At 39.6% G+C, this 22,786-nt stretch overlaps 2 non-coding genes across 2 annotated transcripts; both read right to left on the minus strand.

Annotated features, from left to right (window-relative positions):
- Nucleotides 1-10,622: 10,622 nt before the first annotated feature.
- On the minus strand, nt 10,623-10,741 carry LOC145677632 (5S ribosomal RNA). Its single transcript, XR_014129906.1, has one exon. It is a non-coding gene; the product is annotated as a 5S ribosomal RNA (ribosomal RNA).
- Nucleotides 10,742-10,918: 177 nt separating this feature from the next.
- Nucleotides 10,919-11,037, minus strand: LOC145677635 (5S ribosomal RNA). Its single transcript, XR_014129909.1, has one exon. It is a non-coding gene; the product is annotated as a 5S ribosomal RNA (ribosomal RNA).
- Between the last annotated feature and the right edge of the window lie 11,749 nt (nt 11,038-22,786).

Below are 22,786 nucleotides of genomic sequence, written 5' to 3' on the forward strand. Positions count from 1 at the left end.
AGCCAGTAAGGAAGAATAGGATCTGGTGCATTCATTGAATACCTGAAAAAAATCGTTTATCAAAATAGAAGGAAACACACTTATCGTTGTGGCAACTACGAACTTCTGTTTACCTCAGCCCGCCTCAGCAAGTGCTTTCTATCCGGTCCGCGCTCCGTAACCAAACTCAACGCTGCCTGCTAGCGAAAATTTCATTCTTCAGTATCGTTGAGTTTATTGCAGAAAGCAATGGCAGATACGGCATCAGCACCTGCAGCCCCGGCACAGGCTTCTCCTAAGAAGTCTGCAAAGCCTAAGAAACCAAAAACAACACCTTCTCATCCAAGAACATCAGAAATGGTGAACAACGCCATCAAGAATTTGAAGGAAAGGGGAGGAAGTTCACTGCAAGCTATTAAGAAATACATCTCTCAGAACTACAAAGTGGATGCCGAGAAGCTTGCTCCATTTATCAAGAAATACTTGAGAAGTGCAGTTGCTTCTGGGTCTTTGGTTCAGACCAAGGGAAAAGGTGCATCTGGATCGTTTAAGCTTAGTGCTTCATCGCTGAAGGAGAAGCCTGAAGGTGGATCTTCAACCAAGGCGAAACGATCAGCATCAAAGGAGAAGAAGCCTGCGAAAAAGCCAGCAGCTAAACGTCCCAAGAAGACTGGTGAAAAGAAAAAGGCTGCTGCTCCCAAACCTAAGAAATCACCATCTAAAGTGAAGAAGGCAAAAACTCCCAAGAAGCCAAAGGCCCCGAAGCCAAAGAAGGCTACAGCAAAACCGAAAAGTGCTAAGAAGGCTGCACCAAAGAAGAAGTAAATGTGTCAGTAAATCATCTGACATTTTAAAACGGCTCTTTTTAGAGCCATCAAATACTTTGAGAAGAGTAAAATTGTGCTTTTCCTATCATTATCACATGTTCATTCATAGCAATGTATAGTATACACGCAAGGGACTTTGAGTTTTCTTTTTAACCGAAGCACTTCTTGATGTAAGTGCTTTATAACAGAGGGGAATTGAGGGTGGGGAAAGAAAGCTTTCACGGGTGTCAAGAATGGTGTACTCGAAAAAAAATGGGGAACACATTACGTAATGTCAATTTGTGATCACTTACTTTTTCCTTGTTCCTATCTTCAAGTAGCGAAACAGTACAGAAAACGCACTTAATGCATTTGTTAGAAAAACTTTTGCAGGCTGACTGGGTTCGATTCTCGGTGGGAGCTCAAATGTTTCGCATTGCACGTTAATAAGTAGGTCCACGTTTGAAACAGCCTTGCTGCTGAAAGGGACACTAAACTAAAATCAACTCTTTTCAAGGCTGGGGTGAAAGAAATGTTCGAACTTATTACAACTCGTGAAAGTGAAGTAGACTATGTTTCAATTTAACGTCGTACTATTATGATTTTTATGATAAAGGAGACGGGTGATTACGCCTAATGAATGATGGAAATACTGGTGTAATGAGAAAGTGTTAGGAAAAGGGAACACGCTAATAACCACGGATACCGTCTTATAATTCGTAATATTGCTATAAAGAAAAATAGTAACACCAGCAGAAATGTAGGTGTACAATTGAACTGATGTTAAGTACAAACAGACACTTAAAGAAAGTTTAGTTTAACGTTTGCATTCAACAGCAGCGACCTCTGACAAAATAATATTACTTTTGCTACCTTGGAAGAAGTACATATTTCGCCTGCGAGTTCTATCAGATTAATAACGTTGAGAAGGGCAAACAGTGGTTGAATCGAAGTTAAGTTATGCAACATATGGCAAAATCGAACCCTTGACCACATAAAACGAAGATAATCAATCGGTAAACATAGGGGAAAACTAAAGAATATACTTGAAAGATAGGATGATATACGAAACGACAGGAAAACGAAGGTAGATGTATTAACTATGCAACATACGGCGTGAGAATTTAAAAAAAAAAGATAACAAGTATGGACAAGATCCTTGTTAGGATAACAGCATCTCTAAGTAGTGTATTGGTCCTAAAAAGGACCGTTTTTGAACTCAGTGCCAGAACTTCAAACTTAAGCACGTTCCCCACGGATGCGGCGAGCAAGCTGAATGTCCTTAGGCATGATTGTGACTCTCTTTGCGTGAATAGCACACAAGTTGGTGTCTTCGAAAAGCCCTACAAGGTAAGCTTCACTTGCCTCCTGTAAAGCCATGACAGCTGAGCTTTGGAAGCGAAGATCTGTCTTGAAATCTTGTGCAATTTCTCGGACGAGTCGTTGGAAGGGCAGCTTGCGGATGAGCAATTCAGTGCTCTTCTGGTAACGACGAATTTCTCGGAGAGCCACAGTACCAGGCCTGTAACGATGGGGCTTTTTCACTCCACCGGTAGCTGGAGCACTCTTTCTTGCAGCTTTGGTGGCAAGCTGCTTTCGAGGAGCTTTGCCTCCAGTAGATTTCCTAGCTGTCTGCTTGGTACGTGCCATTGCAACTGTCACGACTTGTTTCAAATAATTGCGCGCTGAATGAAGTCAAGTTATATAAAGAGCAAAACCGTTAAATCAAGCTATTTCTCATTGGATAAAGTCAGTCGAAAAGGACAGTTCTCATTGGCTTAGACACGTTTTGTGTTTTTCCTCCGTGCTTTCCCTGCATGATCGAAGGAACAAAACCACGAGTCTTGGGCTGCTTGGGCTTGTATTTCTCGTGTGTGGTGAGCGAAGCAGTAACATATCGAAATGACAGGACGTGGAAAAGGAGGCAAGGGTCTTGGCAAAGGAGGTGCCAAGCGCCACCGTAAAGTTCTTCGTGACAACATCCAGGGTATCACCAAACCCGCTATTAGGCGTCTTGCTCCCGTGGTGGTGTGAAGCGTATCTCTGGTCTCATTTATGAAGAGACCCGAGGAGTATTGAAAGTATTCCTGGAGAACGTAATCAGAGATGCTGTTACATACACAGAACACGCCAAGAGGAAGACAGTGACAGCTATGGATGTTGTGTATGCCTTGAAGAGGCAAGGAAGAACCCTGTACGGTTTCGGAGGTTAAGTTGGGGTTCCTCCTATTTTGGATATAAAATTGGCATAAACGGCTCTTTTCAGAGCCAACAAATTTATATAAAGGGAAAGATTTACTTTGTGCGATTTTCTGTTAGATTATAAGAATTCGTGTAACTACATTAAAGCCTTTTGATGCACACTAAATTACAGACGTAGAGAGATTAATTTGAGAAAATCATACGTTTTTTTTTACATTATGTACGTTCATGTATACGTATTCATATCATGTAGCAGTATTAATGCTGGAGAAGGGGTTCTGGTTGGAAATTGGCGATTTGTTGGAAGTAGCGAGCATGAGAGATGCGAAACGCAAGTCGGAATTTCTGTTCTGACAGTAGGATGTACGTATAGAGGCTTATACAACTTCTATACTGTGCTGTGAGGGGCGAATAATGCGTTAGAAACCTGAATCTTGTCCTTTATCTTGTTTACGTGGTCTTGGGTTCGATTTCTTTCTTTTGCGGTAGTGTCTATTGTGATTTACATGTAAATTAATGACACTTCGTAGCGGGTTACTAAAATAAAGAGTAATACAAATATGAGATGTAGGTTAATGCATTGTATACTTCACATTATTTACTAAAGAAAGGCAGTAGTTACAAGAAACCTAGGCTCGCTCGTTGGGCACAGTAGCAAATGAGTTCTGAGATCAGAGAATAAGAGTAGTTGCGTATTACAAACCATATACATATAACACATATCACACAAATATGAATATCGACCTTGCAAAGAATAAATCGTACTTAAGTGTGCATTTAATGTCATTACTATGTTGCAAAAGAAATTTAGGAAAGTTTTCTGATCCGCTCTGTTCATGATGTCATTGGGGCATAGTAATGAACAATAATAAATGTCGAGAACATATTGAACAGAGTAATTTCAGCCAAGCCAACGCAAGAGAGAAACATGAGTGCTTTAAGAATGTTGGAAATTCCTTTGTCTAGCATGAAGTACATGAGAATATGTGGTATGAGGTTTTCTTCCATTGCTGAGAATCTGGGCTCGACTGTCCTGTCCTCTGGGTAATATGAGCCCGATGTACGCAAATATCAAAAAAATGTAGCTAGCGACAATACAAAAGGTAATGATCTTATAATTAATAATGTAGTGGGAACTAAGCACATCGCTGTTTGGAGTATTCTAAAGTTAGTGTGACTTCCTATGGGCTTCAATTACGATCGACGACTACACATATACTAATTAATCGAATAGCAGCGAGAATTTCGAATGAAACTAAGCAACTATCTCAGACACTTTTGATGAGTCTGTATATCGAAAACAATTCATTTCAATCGTAAATCTCCTCTATAAAGGGGTTTGTGGCCCTCATAAGGGCCGATTTGTATGAGATATAGGTCTTACATTTATGCCTTCTTCTCAGTTTTCTTGGGCAGAAGTACAGCTTGAATGTTGGGCAAAACACCACCCTGAGCGATTGTAACTCCAGACAACAACTTGTTTAATTCCTCGTCGTTACGGATAGCTAACTGCAGATGACGTGGAATAATCCTAGTCTTCTTGTTGTCACGAGCAGCGTTGCCTGCCAACTCAAGAACTTCAGCTGCCAGGTATTCCATGACTGCAGCCAAATACACGGGAGCGCCAGCACCAACTCGTTCGGCATAGTTACCCTTTCGCAAAAGACGATGGATTCTGCCTACTGGGAATTGAAGGCCAGCCCTGCTGGAGCGGGACTTGCTCTTTCCCTTGACTTTTCCACCTTTGCCGCGACCAGACATTGTTCAATATTCTTTCGTAATAAGATGAGAGGAAAAATTGCGGCCTCCCATGAATCAAGTCAGTTTTGTTACTACTTCAAGCGTGCACCCGAGTGCATCAAATGAAAAGCAAGGCAGTTGGCGCGAATTGAAACACGTACTGTAATTTAAATGAAGTCGATAAATCGGCGGACACATCATAATAAGAGCTGAGTTTAGAGGAGAAGGGACCTATATCGCTGCTCTTCAATTTAGGCGCCAAAATTGGTAAAACAAAGAAAACACATCAAAATAAAGATTTTCTTCATCGATTTTTCGCTTCGGCAACACGCACGTTAAACTCACAAGGAACTCCCAGTGGAAATCCGGCTTTCACAGCAAAAATAACAGAAATTCTTCAAAATTCTGATCTCTGCCAGGCATTCTCACCCCCAGGGGGGCTTGCCACTCAAGATAGCACTGAAAATTCAACGGCTCAACTAAACCAAATGTCAAAGCCCTTGAAACCGACAGCCTTGGCCAATACTTCACTGAATCCACAATTCACTACGCTAGGCTATATACCGCACACAATGGAAAATCAACCTCATCACCTGTCAACGACTACAGACGCTGCAGCACGTCATCAGAAGCTTCAGGAGGAATATCCTGCACTTCCTAATCAAGACACCACCTCGGAATATTCAGCAGCATCCTCATCAGAACATGAGATGGAAACTGACGCACAGGCGGCTGGGCCATTTAAACTCCCAAAACCTAAACGCACCTGCAAGCGAAGAAAAGCTGCAACCAACTGCAATATAAACTCTATGGTTGAATTTCAAAATGATAACAAATTTAGTCCATTAGCCAATATGAACGACTCATCTTCAGTGAACGCACAGATTGCAGAAACTGGAAACTCATCTAGCACCACTCATTTATCAAACAGTCAAGATTCTTCATCCTCATCACAAACGTCTCGCAAATCTCCGCCATCCTCGATGCCAAAAGGGATCTATGTATATGATATCGACAAGAAATTTACTTTCACTTCCACCATCATCAGCAGTTGTCAGCAACCACCAACATTATACCAGGCTAAAGACTTTGTCAAGTTCACCTGCAAAACAGCAGCAGATTACGAGAAGATTATAGCTTACTGCAAAACGGCTCATAAAGATTATGCTTTAGAAACCAGGAAGCAAGAGCAACCTACGAAAGTAGTAATCCGACAGCTCCCAGTGGACACAGATCCTAACGACATTAAGCAAGACTTACAAAATCAAAAATTCTCCGTTCAGAAGGTTACACAGATGATGGGCAGGAGCAAAATTGATCAAAAACGTATTCCACTTCCACTTTTTCTAGTGTCTCTAGATAAAACATCATATACTTCTAACATCTACAACTGTAAATATATACTGTATTATAGAATCCATGTTGAAGCCTACAAACCACAAGAGTATCTTCAATGCTTCCGTTGCCAGCGACTTGGACACGCTCAACAATCATGTCATGCTACTCCGCGATGTCTCAAGTGCAAAGAAAATCACTTAACATCAGAGTGCTCAAAAAAGGACAGGTCAACTGCAGCATACTGCTGGAATTGCGGAGGAGATCATCCCGCCAACTATCGTGGCTGCATAGCCTTCCAGAAAGAAAAAGAACGCAGAACCAAAGCTAAAACCACATCTTCCACGGAAGCAAACGCAAACGCTTCTGATCCATCCACTTCATCAACTCCAGCCATTCCATCTACATCAACCTCGACAACTTCACAGAAAACCACGCAGCCTACCTATGCTCAGAGAGTCACTCCATCAAAGCAAACAACTACCTCATCCACTTCTACAGCATCTGTTGGAGACTTCGCTTCATCATTCAAAGAAATCCTGGATTTATTCCGTGGTCTAAACATCAGTCGCATTCTGGACCAGTTGAAAAAGGGCCTTCAGAAATTCAAGACAGCTCCTGATGTCATTACTAAATTCACTATAATCATGGACACCATAATGGACATCTTTGATGATGGCACAAAATAAAACACACCGCCAACTCAACATGATCTTCTGGAATGCAGAAGGAATTAACAGACAACGCCACGACTTTCAACACTTTCTACAGGAACGTCACATCGACATCGCCCTTATTTCGGAAACGCATCTCAAACCCTGCACTCAGTTTAAGATTAGAAACTATAACGTCATCAGGAACGACCGTCTGCACACACCAAAAGGAGGAACAGCCATCATAATAAAACGAGACCTACCATACAATTTGTTACAACTGCCGGCACTACATTCTCTAGAAGCAACAGGAATTACTTTATTAGCATCAAACGCCAACCTTCATATCATCTCAGTCTACAAAAGACCAACCACGCCTCTTGATCCTAATGACTTCATCACACTTCATCGTCTTGGACCACATATCATCATCGCAGGAGACATTAATGCCAAGCATCCCCGTTGGAACTCCAGGAGAACCAATCGTGCAGGCAACACATTAGAAGCTGCACTACCCAATCTTCGCCTCACTCCCTTGGCTCCACTAGAACCGACCTTTTTTCCTCGCAATGGTGCACCACCGGACATACTGGACATGATGCTCTACGATAATGTGACCGTCTTACCGCCACTAGAGTCAGTCAACGCACTTGATTCGGATCACAATCCAGTTTATGTACAATTCAATCATCTCCATACAGTTCAGCAATTCAGACCACCCACCACCAAATCAACGGACTGGGACGCCTACCGTCGCCTGCTCACTCAGCTCGTCAATTTACGGTCACCGTTATCGACATCAGCTGAAATAGATGCAACAATAGCTTCCTTCACAGCACACATCAACAGTGCTCTCAAACTGTCAACTACAACCTGCACAAACGAAGATAAGCCTACCTCAGGAGTGGAAGCCAGAACATCATTCCTCATCTTCCTAAAACGCTGGGCTAGGAAAAGATGGCAAACCACACGACAACTGCCATACAAACATCTGTACAACAAACTGAAGACACGTATCACCAAGCGCCTTCAACGTATCAACATCCAAACATGGGAACGAAAAGTAGCCTCACTTTCACCAGGAGGCAGAGAATTCTGGAAACTGGCTCATTCTCTTAGTAAAAAAAGTATCTCCACAAATCTTCCGCTACAATCACCCAATGGACTACTATTTGATCCTGCAGATAAAGCTGAAGCCTTCGCCGATGCTCTCGAACTTCAGTTTCAACCTCATCATGATCTGTATGACGACCACACCATACAACAAGTACATCGACTCAACAGACAAGATCTTCCGCATCAACCTATAGAAGCTGAGCAATACACTACTCCAGCTGAGGTCAGTCGAATACTTCGATCCCTGAATCCCAATAAGGCCGCCGGACCAGATGGCATTCCATCAGCTGCGCTAAAACATGCACCAAGAATAGTTGCTGTCCAACTCAGTCGCATCTTCAATGCAATGCTTGAGACAGGTCATTTTCCACCTGCTTGGAAAGAAGCTCACATCATCATGCTTCCAAAGCCAGGAAAGGATCCTAAATTCCTACAACATTACCGGCCTATCAGTTTGTTATCAAATTTAAGCAAAATCATTGAACGAGTTCTACACAATCGTCTGCAGCGTCATGTTCACGAACATTCTCTGTTACCAGAACATCAATTTGGTTTCAAACCCGGCTACAGTACTACAGCCCAGCTACTTCGAATAGTCGAAAGAATCACATACAACTTCAATGACAAGGCCCACACCTTAGGACTATTTTTAGACGTGGAAAAAGCTTTCGACAAAGTTTGGCATCCTGGACTACTGTATAAACTCCGCCTTCAGCAACTTCCATCATCATATCTACATCTCCTGGACTCCTATCTTCAAGATCGAACCTTCAAAGTCAAATTTACTTCCACCATCTCCACCTCACGATCAATCACCGCCGGCGTACCGCAAGGCTCCTGCCTTGCTCCCATATTATATAATCTTTACACAGCAGATATCCCAACCACTGGACATTCCATGATAGCAACTTTCGCTGATGACACGGCCATCTTCACATACAGCCGCAACATCCGTTATGCAGAAATCTGGTTACAGCGACATCTCGATCTTCTCACCGACTGGATGATGAAATGGAGAATCAAAATCAACGCCACCAAAACAGAACTTGTGCACTTTTCACGTGGCCACATGCAACACCAGCTCAACATATTCTTCAATCACCAGCGCATAATACCTCAACCAGGTGTCAAATACTTGGGTTTATACCTTGACAGGAAACTCACCTTTAAGTCACATCTCACCACCACAGCTCAAAAAGCTCAGGAACGCTTACTGGCTATATACTGTCTTCTCCACTCTCATCAGCTAAAGTTGTCAACTAGAATCAACTTATACAAGATGTACATACGCTCAGCACTGATCTATGGACATCCAGTTTGGAGCCATGCAGCACAAACACATCGCAGAACGCTTCAGCTAGTGCAAAATAAAGCAGCAAGAATGATCTCTGGCCACGATCGATCCACAAGAATCCAACAACTACATGAGGACCTAGACCTTCCACTGCTTCCAGATTATCTTCAGGAGCTGTCCCGGCAATTCTGGAGAAAACTTCGTCGATCCGATGATCCTATATTACAAGACTTAGGTCAACTCGACCCTCCACGTATCACGTATGCAATGCCTACCTCACCGTAAAAAAAAAAAAAAAAAAAAAAAAAAAAAAAAAAAAAAAAAAAATAAAATAAAAAAAAATAAAAAAAAAAATAAAAAAAAAAAAAATAAAAAAAAATAAAAACAAAAAGACAAAAAAAAGACAAAAAAAAAAGACAAAAAAAAGACAAAAAAAAAAAAAAACAATATATATATATTCTATATGCGTCGGCCTCGGTCTCCGACCATTTGGAACTCTAAGACCTACTAAACTATCACGATTTTCTCTTAATACAAATAGGAGGCAAGGGCTCATCCCGAACCCGGTACTCCACACTAATAAAACCCGTCAAATACAACAGCGGAACAGCGGAACAGCGGACACATCTAATTTTGCTGAACGAGTGAGTCATCATGCCACCAAAAACTAGCGGAAAGGCTGCAAAGAAGGCTGGTAAAGCCCAAAAGAATATCTCCAAGGGAGATAAGAAGAAGAAGAGGAGGAGGAAGGAGAGCTATGCCATTTACATCTACAAAGTTTTGAAGCAAGTGCATCCTGACACTGGCATATCTAGCAAAGCTATGAGTATCATGAACAGCTTTGTTAATGACATCTTCGAGCGTATTGCTGCTGAAGCTTCTCGTTTGGCCCATTACAATAAGCGGTCAACTATCACCAGCCGGGAAATCCAAACAGCTGTGCGCCTTCTTTTGCCTGGTGAACTTGCCAAGCACGCTGTAAGTGAGGGTACGAAGGCTGTTACCAAGTACACAAGCTCTAAGTAAAAATCTTCTTCAAGATTTTTCATTTCAAACGGTCCTTGTCAGGACCAACACATTATTCGAAAGAGTTAAATCACGAAATTTGCTTCATTCTGTTATGTAGAAACACGTTGAAATCCAATTTCTATATGCTGTTAGTAAAAAAGTAAAGCACATAGCGGAGATGTGTCGTGCTTGTATACGAAAGGCATTTACTCGCCGGAGATCTACACTTAGTCATAATAATTTACTTTTAAAAAGTGGTAATACATTCCGTGTTAAGTATAGTAGTAGGTGCACACGGATCGGAAATCAGGTTATTTTAATGTGCCGTGCAAATAAACAGGCTGTTAGTGTAAGAAATAGTGGGTATAACGCTTAGAATATCGATTAATCGCTATGAAATAATGTTGATAAATTATCTCTTGAAAGTACTATAAAATTAATGTTTCTAGTATTTTCGTACTTGAAGGATAATGAAATTTGAAAAAGAGATGCCAACAGCACCTGGTGTTCCCAGGCGGTCACCCATCCAAGTACTGACCAGGCCCGATGCTGCTTGACTTCGGTGATCGGACGAGAACCGGTATATTCAGCATGGTATGGCCGTTGGCGAATGCATATGGCTTCGAGTGAGTTATTGTAGCTACGTAGGTTTGTCGGTGAATACTCAAAAAGACCAGCGCGTGGAAAGCGTTGCTAATTGTTTTAAGTAATGCATGATTACGAAATTATCGTGGTGAACGATGTGAGAATATTCGTCTTTGTGAAAAACAAAATTAGAAAAAGTATACCAACAGCACCTGGTGTTCCCAGGCGGTCACCCATCCAAGTACTGACCAGGCCCGATGCTGCTTGACTTCGGTGATCGGACGAGAACCGGTATATTCAGCATGGTATGGCCGTTGGCAACTACCTTTTCTTCAATGTCCTGTTAAGGAAGTATGTTTTAAGTAAGAATTGACATTATTAACTATAAAGGCAAGCATATTAACGTCGTTAACATTACTTGGAATATACTAATATTCGAATAAATATTTGAATGTTCGAATGATGAGTGATTCGGATGTTCATAGTGCCACTGTGTCCTATCGAGTTTACTATCACGAACCACGTATGAAATTGTATATAAATAAATAAAAATAAATCCTTTATTAAGTATTGATTACAGGAAAAAGGCAAACTTACATTCTTTAATGTACACAATGAAATGTATGAAAGATATTTTTAAGATATGTTTCACTTACCCTTTATAACGCAAGGTAGTTTTCAGTGTAGCATTCTCTTCAGCTGCGAGATAACGTAAGGCAGATGATCATTCAGTCGTGAAGCACTAAAATGTAATATACATTTTAACTATTATCGATAAGAATTATTTACTGCAGGGATGCAAATAAAGTGAGGCAAATTAGTAAATAAAAACCGATACTGTAACTGATAATATAATTAGTTGTATCTGTATTAGTTGTATATACAGTAATCGCACGATTATCCGCGGAGTTGGATGTTGGCATAATCGCGCATAATCAGCAGTATGAGCAGAAAAGGGAAATGAAATGAAATATTTAGATTTACGTCGCATACTTATACCGGTTACGCTAAAGGAGACGGTGATGATGAGTACTGAATGAAGAAAGTGGGAGGAAACGGGAGAAACCCGAGAAAACCCATGAGCACGGTCTTTATGCACGACAAAGTTCACACGGCACGAGCTGGGATTGAATCAGGGACCCCAAGCACCGGAGGCCAAAAAACGGACAAAAAGTCTTTCGTGCAACTTTCGTTTTCGGTAAAAAGTTTACACATAATTTAGAAAGAGTAGTTTTCTGGTCTTTTTATTTCACAAGTTGGTTCATGTCTATATTTTTTACATGCATAAAAAATTTTTCAACTCCCTTGCTTATTTCCTGTTAAAGACCTCTACCTCTGATTGTATTTTTTGCACATATTCTTATTGTTTTCAGACAACATTTCTAAAAGCGTAATTTATCGTCAGCAAGAAAAGAAAAGGAAAGCCTCGGATAGTGGAATGTGTACTGTATATATATATATATATATATATATATATATATATATATATATACGTATTAGTATATAGTTTTATTTTATACGTCTCCTATTATTACACAATGTGCAGATATTGTCAAAGCGCAAGTAAATATGTATAACTCCCCGTTCTGCACTTAATAACTTGAAAGAAGTTCGGGGAAGGTAGTGTAACAGAAAGTGCAAACAGAAATGAGGGTTTAAAGGCATTTAATATTATTCCGTAGTAGTATGATTTTTTGTAAAAAAAAAAATATATATATATATATATATATATCTAAACATACATATTCAATGATATAGTAAGAGGTTAGCAGCACTGATAGAACTGCAGAAAGTACAAAACCGTTAATAAGAAAGAGAGAGAGATGGTGGCCGCTTTTGTGCTTTTCATTGGCTAATTCCGAATTGCGCGCGAATACGTACGAGATTTCTTTCTTTTTCCTCTTCGCAGCCCAGATGTTGCCAATTAGAAGTTTTTAGTACTACATTTGTATGAAAATGTTGCCTTTAAGAAATGTGGTTTGCATACAGAGAAAAGAGCAAAATGAATATTTACCTTAGTGGGCATGAAAAAAGACGAAACATTTTGCAAGATGGACACACGAACTTCCTTAATGCAGGCGTTCAGTACATTATTGTAAAGAAAAAAACACTAAAAAGAATTACTTCAATATCCCTAGCAACATTCAACAATTCATAGAGAAAAATCTTTATTTTGAGAACAATGGAAAACTATGTAATTGTAGATAACTACTAAATTTAATGATTAAGGAAAACGTTTAGGCCCGGCCCTTCAGAAAGAAAGTGCACAGAATATTCTCTCATGGAAGCAATTGCAAAATCAACATTTTGTTTGCAGTTATAATTAGAGGATCTATATACAGGGTGTTCGAAAAAGAATGTATCCTCTTGAAAGAAAATATTCTCTGGGCCCCTAATCCTTTATATACCGAAAGGAAGTTTGTATAGCATTTTTTCTTACCTTCGTTAGAAGAATTGAAAGTGACTACTATCGTGACACGGGAGATATTTAATCGATAGTCGAATTACTCACATACTCGAATGAACACGTCTCTTGTAAGGAGAGGAAAGGCTTCTGTGATCCGCTATCGCAGCTGTGTCATATCTGCAGAGAATGTTAGGACACAAACGTGATCTTTGAGAGCCTCGTGAAAAGAAGTCGCATAGTATCATGTGTGGAGACATCGGGGCCATCTGAAGAACGCTTCATCATTAGGACCAAGGGCGAGTTACGAAACACTCTGGGATATATTTATTAACATAACTTCTCGTCATTCTGCAAGTGTGGTGGAGCTCCATCCTATTGGAAAAGGAAACCTCGGGAGCCCTCTTCATGTGTAGGTATCGTTCACATCTGAAGCATGTGAAGATAGATTACTGTACTATCGTGTACCTAAAATCATTTTCTACGAATACGAACATGTCTACACTGAAGGCAGTGCAGCTCTTTTTCTCTTTTTTTTGGTCATGTATTGTAACGCGGGGCAATGCACACAATAACATGTAATGTTGTGTATCATCATAAAGGGCCAGGGCGATGATTGGATCTTGATGGACGTGGAGAACTGATAGGTGATGTGAGTGGTATTGTGATCTATGGTTGTATGTTTACTGATGAATGCATAAGGAGAGGTGAAGGGGTTGCCTTTTTTTTTATGTCGATCGGGAGGGAAGCGATTGGGAAACTTTTGACTTTGTTTTTCAACCGAATATATTGATTGAATAGGTCGCCGACAATTTTACGGGGCGTCACGTCGTTGCCTTTTTCATGTCGATCGCGAGCGAAGCGAGCGTTTTTTTTTTTTTTTTTTTTTTTTTTTTTTTTTTTTTTTTACCGACAATATGTATTGAATCGGTTGCCAACACCTTTAGGGGCGCGTCACGTCCTTCTTTCTGTGCTGATCGCGAGCGAAGCGAGCGCGAAATTTTTGACTTTTTTTTTTTTTTTTTTTTTTTTTTTTACCCACAATATTTATTCAATCGGTCGCCAACACTTTTAGGGGTGCGTCACGTCCTCTTTTCTCTGCTGATCGCGAGCGAAGCGAGCGCGAAATTTTGACCTTTTTTTCTCTTTTTAATTCTTTTTTTTCTTTAAGAAAAAATATTGATTTCATAGGTCGCGAACATTTTTACGGGATGCAACATCGTTTATTTGTTTTTCCAACCGTCTTTCTGTCTTGAGCCCCCGCCAAGTTAACTTTATGGTGGACAAAAACTATGTGCGGTGGGTTACCGCGGGGTTCTCCCGTTTCCTCCCACTTTCTTCATTCCACCACCATTTCAATCATTTCTCATAATCAGCGCCTCTTTTAGCCTAAGCGGCATAACGTGGGACGTAAAACAAAGATTTCCTTTAGTTGCTTTCTGTCTTGATTACGAGCGCGAAATTTTTTACTTTTTTTTTCTTTCTTTTGATATTATTCATTTAATAGGACGGCAACACCTTTACGGGCCGCCGCGTCGTCGTTTACACTTCTTCAGCCCATATTCTTTCTGCTTGTTCGTTTTCCGGCATCTTGTTATCACCGCCCGCGGCAATGCCTATGTCTTTCATCGCTTTTTGAAGCAAATCTTTAATAAATATGCACTCTCACATTTGTACTAATATGCATACCACAGTGGATAGACTGTAACTAGGAAAGCAGAAGCCTGCATATCATATTATTTAACAGTTGAAAGTGAACTGTCATTTTAAGTTTGATTTTGATCAGATGAGTGCAGTTCAACTCGTCGACAATTGTGAAGATTCTCGAGGTTAGGGACCATCCATTTTGTGCTTTGTAATGAAAATGGCTGCAGCCAAACTTCTCTGATCTGAATGAAACTTGGCATGATGATACATCTTGACCTGCTCTACAAGTTTATTTAGTATTTTCCGTTGCGCAGGCTTTTGCTTCTCCAGGTTCTCCCATGGAACTGAGAAACGTATTCAGTCGAACTTCTGCGGTAAGTCAGTATATCATCCTGAGAAGTTTGATCGAGATAGCAGAGGTTCGACTATTCGTTTTTCAATTCCATGTGATATTACAACACGGTGAACTAAATTTATATAGAAACACTTTGATTTTGTTTTGTTTTTTGCTAGCATTAAACTGAGAAAATGTTATTCAATAGACAGAGAACACCACTCAAAGAAAAGTACATCATAAGAATATATATATGGTTGCTGTGGTTCTCGGTTTAATTTGCTAGTTAAGAAACTTGCTCTAAATAAGTACATCTTACAGGTGAAAAACTAAGCCAGGCGATAGAATTAAATATAAAGTTATACACTTTTATTTTACGTTTACTAGTGTTGGGTTACTACTGTAAAATAAGTCAGTATATATGAAAGATAACTGTATTAGGTACTATTTTCCACCGGCGGTGTATTCTTGCATAGTGTACTTAATGTTTACAAGCGGGGCGCTACTAGTATGGATGCATGACAAGTGCTATTGAAACTCGAAAACTAACTGGTTTCCACTACCCTTGCTTATACGTATACCCGCGTCGCCTTCGCTCCTGTTCACTTTGGACGCACATTCTTGCTATCGCTCAGGCCCCCAGCTTTCTCCTGTTTTGGCTCCCTTAAATAGTATTCGTGCTTTTTATTGGCCACCTGGCAAAGCACTTGTAATGATTTTACACCAGTAACTCTAAAATACATGTGTATTACTTTATTTAATTCTGTCGTCTGCAGAATTTTTTTTTTTTTCGTACAAATATGCCTTTTCATGCAGAACACTGAATTTTGCCTGTAAATTTTTGAGAATATGCTGTGACGAAACTTGAGCACCGTTCTTCTTTTCTTTCTTATCACGAGTCTTCTTTAGCCTAATGAGCACAATCATCACACGATAACGACTATTCTTTTCATTTAACTTGTAAACAAGTTGAACTAATAATAATAATTGATGTACAAAGGAGAAGTGTCCTACATATTTGAGGTAAAAAATAAAATAAATATACTTCTACTTCATCCGTGTTTACAAAGTTAAATGTTATCGATTTACAAAAAATGGTCACCTATCCACACACTGACCAGGCTCGACACTGCTTGACCATACATATTAAAACATCGGTCCCACTGAATACACAAGTAGTAAGCACATTCACATAAAAATAATTAGGATTACAGTATATAAAATGCGTTAATTAAAATAGCAAATGCCTTACCTTATCACAGGCGATCCAAAGCCACTGCACATCATCTGCTACGCACACTATATTCCTCCAATATTTCACTCACTTCCTATATCACGCAACAGAAAATATTAATAAAATTCACTTAGCAACATTTTCATTTTTAATCAACAATACGTATAACAATTAAGAATAAAATTAATTGTGAGCACATTGTTATAATTAGAATACTGTTTTTATTCGTTTACAAATATGGGATTAATATAGAGCTGGCAGCAACAATATATACAACTCATCCTGTATGTATCGTAAATCCTAACTTGAGAAGACATCTCTGACGCAAACAATGAGACAAGAAATCAAATACTATATCCGACACATTTGGGGTTTATTGAACTTCAATGTTGGAAGATACCACCTTGTCGGTAGTACAAATGTAATATCCTTACAACACGCGGAACTTTTGCCAGGCATATCTAGGAATTTGGGAAGATTAATTGATATCCTTAATGTGCAATGTATGATTATGACGCATTGTTATGTACACGCAGACGGAACCAGGACAATCTATAGATGACATTTGCACTGTGTTTGGACAATTTGTTCGCAGAAAATAACCGTTTTTGTCTATGAATACTTGAGAACATGGAAGGTATGAGATATACATTTTATGCGCAAATATTATAATACAAATCATTGTTAGTTTGGTGGATGCGTGAAAGAAAGAAAAGGAGTAGATTTTTGCAGACGTCCGGATATAAAGCGAGAACTGAGAATACGCATCTATAACATCTATTTTCTTTGTGTTAATGATATCGATGAACTAAACGGGGAAACTAAAATACAACTGTTTGCAGTATAATTCGAAGTATAGTCAAGTGCAGAGGCGTACTCACGGGGTGTCCACCGGGTGCGGACTCCTCGCAAAAGTTCCTAAGTGAACATACATTTGCAGACTTTCTCATTAAATGTAGTTATTAACAGGGAAAATATTGATGTATCATCAATATAAATCTGATCTTACACTTCATCTGTACTCTGTCTGTATCATGTTTTTGTGAAAAAGTAAGTGGAATATTTATCGTGTTTTCGAATGCAGAATAATAGTATATAGACATAGTGGCTTGTAGTATTGGAACCTTGCCCCCCGAAGCTTGGATCCCTTAGAAGAAAAAAAAATGCATGCGCGCCTGGTGAAATGGTTAACGAATTCAGTTCACTCGATGAATCGACAGATAGTAATACACATTTCGACAGATCGACAGCATTCGACAGATACAGACATATGAAAGTAGCACAAGAATTAGGCGAAAGTCCGTGCGTTTCCTCAATTCACGTAGGAAACAACAGAAAATATCAACTACCATAAAATAATCCGTATATATATTTAATTTATTTGGAATAAAATAAATATAGAAACAACCTGTTCATACATAACTACGGTAAGTGCGTTAATTGCTAACGTAAGAACAAATATGAAACAAGGCACAAAATAAAAAAGAAAAATAAAGTTAAAGGGAATAAATATTTAGGCTTGATTGTCATTCGTATTAAGAAGCTGGGTAATAAAATGTTAAAATCTACAGAAAATTATGAAATTAAATCAGGATTTGAAATAAAAGTCTATACATTGGAAGTAGGCCAGGGAGTTTGCAAGGCAGATGTGTGCGACACGCGTTACTTTATAGATTCCCTTCATTGAACTATAGTAAGCAGTACGAAGATGGTACTTTGCGTATAATCACAGGAAGGATTGAAGTTAATTACCATGGTAATATAATTATTTATTGATAAGTATTTCCATGTTAAATTATGAAAATTATAAGCACAAGGAGGGTGAAAAAGTAGTGTGACCGACTTAGCAATGACTGAAACATAAAATAGAAAAGCGAATAAAAACAAATGCCTTTTGAGTTATGTGGAATAAAGTTTCTTCTAGCCAGTAAGGAAGAATAGGATCTGGTGCATTCATTGAATACCTGAAAAAAATCGTTTATCAAAATAGAAGGAAACACACTTATCGTTGTGGCAACTACGAACTTCTGTTTACCTCAGCCCGCCTCAGCAAGTGCTTTCTATCCGGTCCGCGCTCCGTAACCAAACTCAACGCTGCCTGCTAGCGAAAATTTCATTCTTCAGTATCGTTGAGTTTATTGCAGAAAGCAATGGCAGATACGGCATCAGCACCTGCAGCCCCGGCACAGGCTTCTCCTAAGAAGTCTGCAAAGCCTAAGAAACCAAAAACAACACCTTCTCATCCAAGAACATCAGAAATGGTGAACAACGCCATCAAGAATTTGAAGGAAAGGGGAGGAAGTTCACTGCAAGCTATTAAGAAATACATCTCTCAGAACTACAAAGTGGATGCCGAGAAGCTTGCTCCATTTATCAAGAAATACTTGAGAAGTGCAGTTGCTTCTGGGTCTTTGGTTCAGACCAAGGGAAAAGGTGCATCTGGATCGTTTAAGCTTAGTGCTTCATCGCTGAAGGAGAAGCCTGAAGGTGGATCTTCAACCAAGGCGAAACGATCAGCATCAAAGGAGAAGAAGCCTGCGAAAAAGCCAGCAGCTAAACGTCCCAAGAAGACTGGTGAAAAGAAAAAGGCTGCTGCTCCCAAACCTAAGAAATCACCATCTAAAGTGAAGAAGGCAAAAACTCCCAAGAAGCCAAAGGCCCCGAAGCCAAAGAAGGCTACAGCAAAACCGAAAAGTGCTAAGAAGGCTGCACCAAAGAAGAAGTAAATGTGTCAGTAAATCATCTGACATTTTAAAACGGCTCTTTTTAGAGCCATCAAATACTTTGAGAAGAGTAAAATTGTGCTTTTCCTATCATTATCACATGTTCATTCATAGCAATGTATAGTATACACGCAAGGGACTTTGAGTTTTCTTTTTAACCGAAGCACTTCTTGATGTAAGTGCTTTATAACAGAGGGGAATTGAGGGTGGGGAAAGAAAGCTTTCACGGGTGTCAAGAATGGTGTACTCGAAAAAAAATGGGGAACACATTACGTAATGTCAATTTGTGATCACTTACTTTTTCCTTGTTCCTATCTTCAAGTAGCGAAACAGTACAGAAAACGCACTTAATGCATTTGTTAGAAAAACTTTTGCAGGCTGACTGGGTTCGATTCTCGGTGGGAGCTCAAATGTTTCGCATTGCACGTTAATAAGTAGGTCCACGTTTGAAACAGCCTTGCTGCTGAAAGGGACACTAAACTAAAATCAACTCTTTTCAAGGCTGGGGTGAAAGAAATGTTCGAACTTATTACAACTCGTGAAAGTGAAGTAGACTATGTTTCAATTTAACGTCGTACTATTATGATTTTTATGATAAAGGAGACGGGTGATTACGCCTAATGAATGATGGAAATACTGGTGTAATGAGAAAGTGTTAGGAAAAGGGAACACGCTAATAACCACGGATACCGTCTTATAATTCGTAATATTGCTATAAAGAAAAATAGTAACACCAGCAGAAATGTAGGTGTACAATTGAACTGATGTTAAGTACAAACAGACACTTAAAGAAAGTTTAGTTTAACGTTTGCATTCAACAGCAGCGACCTCTGACAAAATAATATTACTTTTGCTACCTTGGAAGAAGTACATATTTCGCCTGCGAGTTCTATCAGATTAATAACGTTGAGAAGGGCAAACAGTGGTTGAATCGAAGTTAAGTTATGCAACATATGGCAAAATCGAACCCTTGACCACATAAAACGAAGATAATCAATCGGTAAACATAGGGGAAAACTAAAGAATATACTTGAAAGATAGGATGATATACGAAACGACAGGAAAACGAAGGTAGATGTATTAACTATGCAACATACGGCGTGAGAATTTAAAAAAAAAAGATAACAAGTATGGACAAGATCCTTGTTAGGATAACAGCATCTCTAAGTAGTGTATTGGTCCTAAAAAGGACCGTTTTTGAACTCAGTGCCAGAACTTCAAACTTAAGCACGTTCCCCACGGATGCGGCGAGCAAGCTGAATGTCCTTAGGCATGATTGTGACTCTCTTTGCGTGAATAGCACACAAGTTGGTGTCTTCGAAAAGCCCTACAAGGTAAGCTTCACTTGCCTCCTGTAAAGCCATGACAGCTGAGCTTTGGAAGCGAAGATCTGTCTTGAAATCTTGTGCAATTTCTCGGACGAGTCGTTGGAAGGGCAGCTTGCGGATGAGCAATTCAGTGCTCTTCTGGTAACGACGAATTTCTCGGAGAGCCACAGTACCAGGCCTGTAACGATGGGGCTTTTTCACTCCACCGGTAGCTGGAGCACTCTTTCTTGCAGCTTTGGTGGCAAGCTGCTTTCGAGGAGCTTTGCCTCCAGTAGATTTCCTAGCTGTCTGCTTGGTACGTGCCATTGCAACTGTCACGACTTGTTTCAAATAATTGCGCGCTGAAGTCAAGTCAAGTCAAGAACTGTCATGTTTTCCTACCCATATTGAGTAGGAAGGATATCTAGCTATAAGCTACTTTATCCAAAGAATGAATTGAATATTTGTGTGTGTTTACAAGTCTGCGTGTTTCAATGGCACAGTGTATCTGTTTTTTTTTTTTTTTTTTTTTTTTTTTTTTTTTTTTTTTTTTTTTTAATGTATTTCAAGTGAGTTTTTTGCATAGGTATAGTTGGGGTTGGGTGGGGGAAAGGAGGCAATATACTGGTTTTGCTGCTCTTCTTTGTGTTGATGAGGTTGCTGGTGTCTCGCCGCATCCAATGAGTCCGCGCCAGTCCTTAGCCTGCACTGAGTCAAAAACTAGGTGAGGTTGAATTTATGTTGTGCTTTTATTCGTTTATGCGTTCATAATAATAGTTGGTTAAGCTGAATGAAGTCAAGTTATATAAAGAGCAAAACCGTTAAATCAAGCTATTTCTCATTGGATAAAGTCAGTCGAAAAGGACAGTTCTCATTGGCTTAGACACGTTTTGTGTTTTTCCTCCGTGCTTTCCCTGCATGATCGAAGGAACAAAACCACGAGTCTTGGGCTGCTTGGGCTTGTATTTCTCGTGTGTGGTGAGCGAAGCAGTAACATATCGAAATGACAGGACGTGGAAAAGGAGGCAAGGGTCTTGGCAAAGGAGGTGCCAAGCGCCACCGTAAAGTTCTTCGTGACAACATCCAGGGTATCACCAAACCCGCTATTAGGCGTCTTGCTCGCCGTGGTGGTGTGAAGCGTATCTCTGGTCTCATTTATGAAGAGACCCGAGGAGTATTGAAAGTATTCCTGGAGAACGTAATCAGAGATGCTGTTACATACACAGAACACGCCAAGAGGAAGACAGTGACAGCTATGGATGTTGTGTATGCCTTGAAGAGGCAAGGAAGAACCCTGTACGGTTTCGGAGGTTAAGTTGGGGTTCCTCCTATTTTGGATATAAAATTGGCATAAACGGCTCTTTTCAGAGCCAACAAATTTATATAAAGGGAAAGATTTACTTTGTGCGATTTTCTGTTAGATTATAAGAATTCGTGTAACTACATTAAAGCCTTTTGATGCACACTAAATTACAGACGTAGAGAGATTAATTTGAGAAAATCATACGTTTTTTTTTACATTATGTACGTTCATGTATACGTATTCATATCATGTAGCAGTATTAATGCTGGAGAAGGGGTTCTGGTTGGAAATTGGCGATTTGTTGGAAGTAGCGAGCATGAGAGATGCGAAACGCAAGTCGGAATTTCTGTTCTGACAGTAGGATGTACGTATAGAGGCTTATACAACTTCTATACTGTGCTGTGAGGGGCGAATAATGCGTTAGAAACCTGAATCTTGTCCTTTATCTTGTTTACGTGGTCTTGGGTTCGATTTCTTTCTTTTGCGGTAGTGTCTATTGTGATTTACATGTAAATTAATGACACTTCGTAGCGGGTTACTAAAATAAAGAGTAATACAAATATGAGATGTAGGTTAATGCATTGTATACTTCACATTATTTACTAAAGAAAGGCAGTAGTTACAAGAAACCTAGGCTCGCTCGTTGGGCACAGTAGCAAATGAGTTCTGAGATCAGAGAATAAGAGTAGTTGCGTATTACAAACCATATACATATAACACATATCACACAAATATGAATATCGACCTTGCAAAGAATAAATCGTACTTAAGTGTGCATTTAATGTCATTACTATGTTGCAAAAGAAATTTAGGAAAGTTTTCTGATCCGCTCTGTTCATGATGTCATTGGGGCATAGTAATGAACAATAATAAATGTCGAGAACATATTGAACAGAGTAATTTCAGCCAAGCCAACGCAAGAGAGAAACATGAGTGCTTTAAGAATGTTGGAAATTCCTTTGTCTAGCATGAAGTACATGAGAATATGTGGTATGAGGTTTTCTTCCATTGCTGAGAATCTGGGCTCGACTGTCCTGTCCTCTGGGTAATATGAGCCCGATGTACGCAAATATCAAAAAAATGTAGCTAGCGACAATACAAAAGGTAATGATCTTA

The sequence above is a fragment of the Thermobia domestica genome, unplaced genomic scaffold, assembly GCF_964235325.1.
Source record: "Thermobia domestica unplaced genomic scaffold, izTheDome1.hap1.1 HAP1_SCAFFOLD_1134, whole genome shotgun sequence".
NCBI lineage: Eukaryota > Metazoa > Arthropoda > Insecta > Zygentoma > Lepismatidae > Thermobia > Thermobia domestica.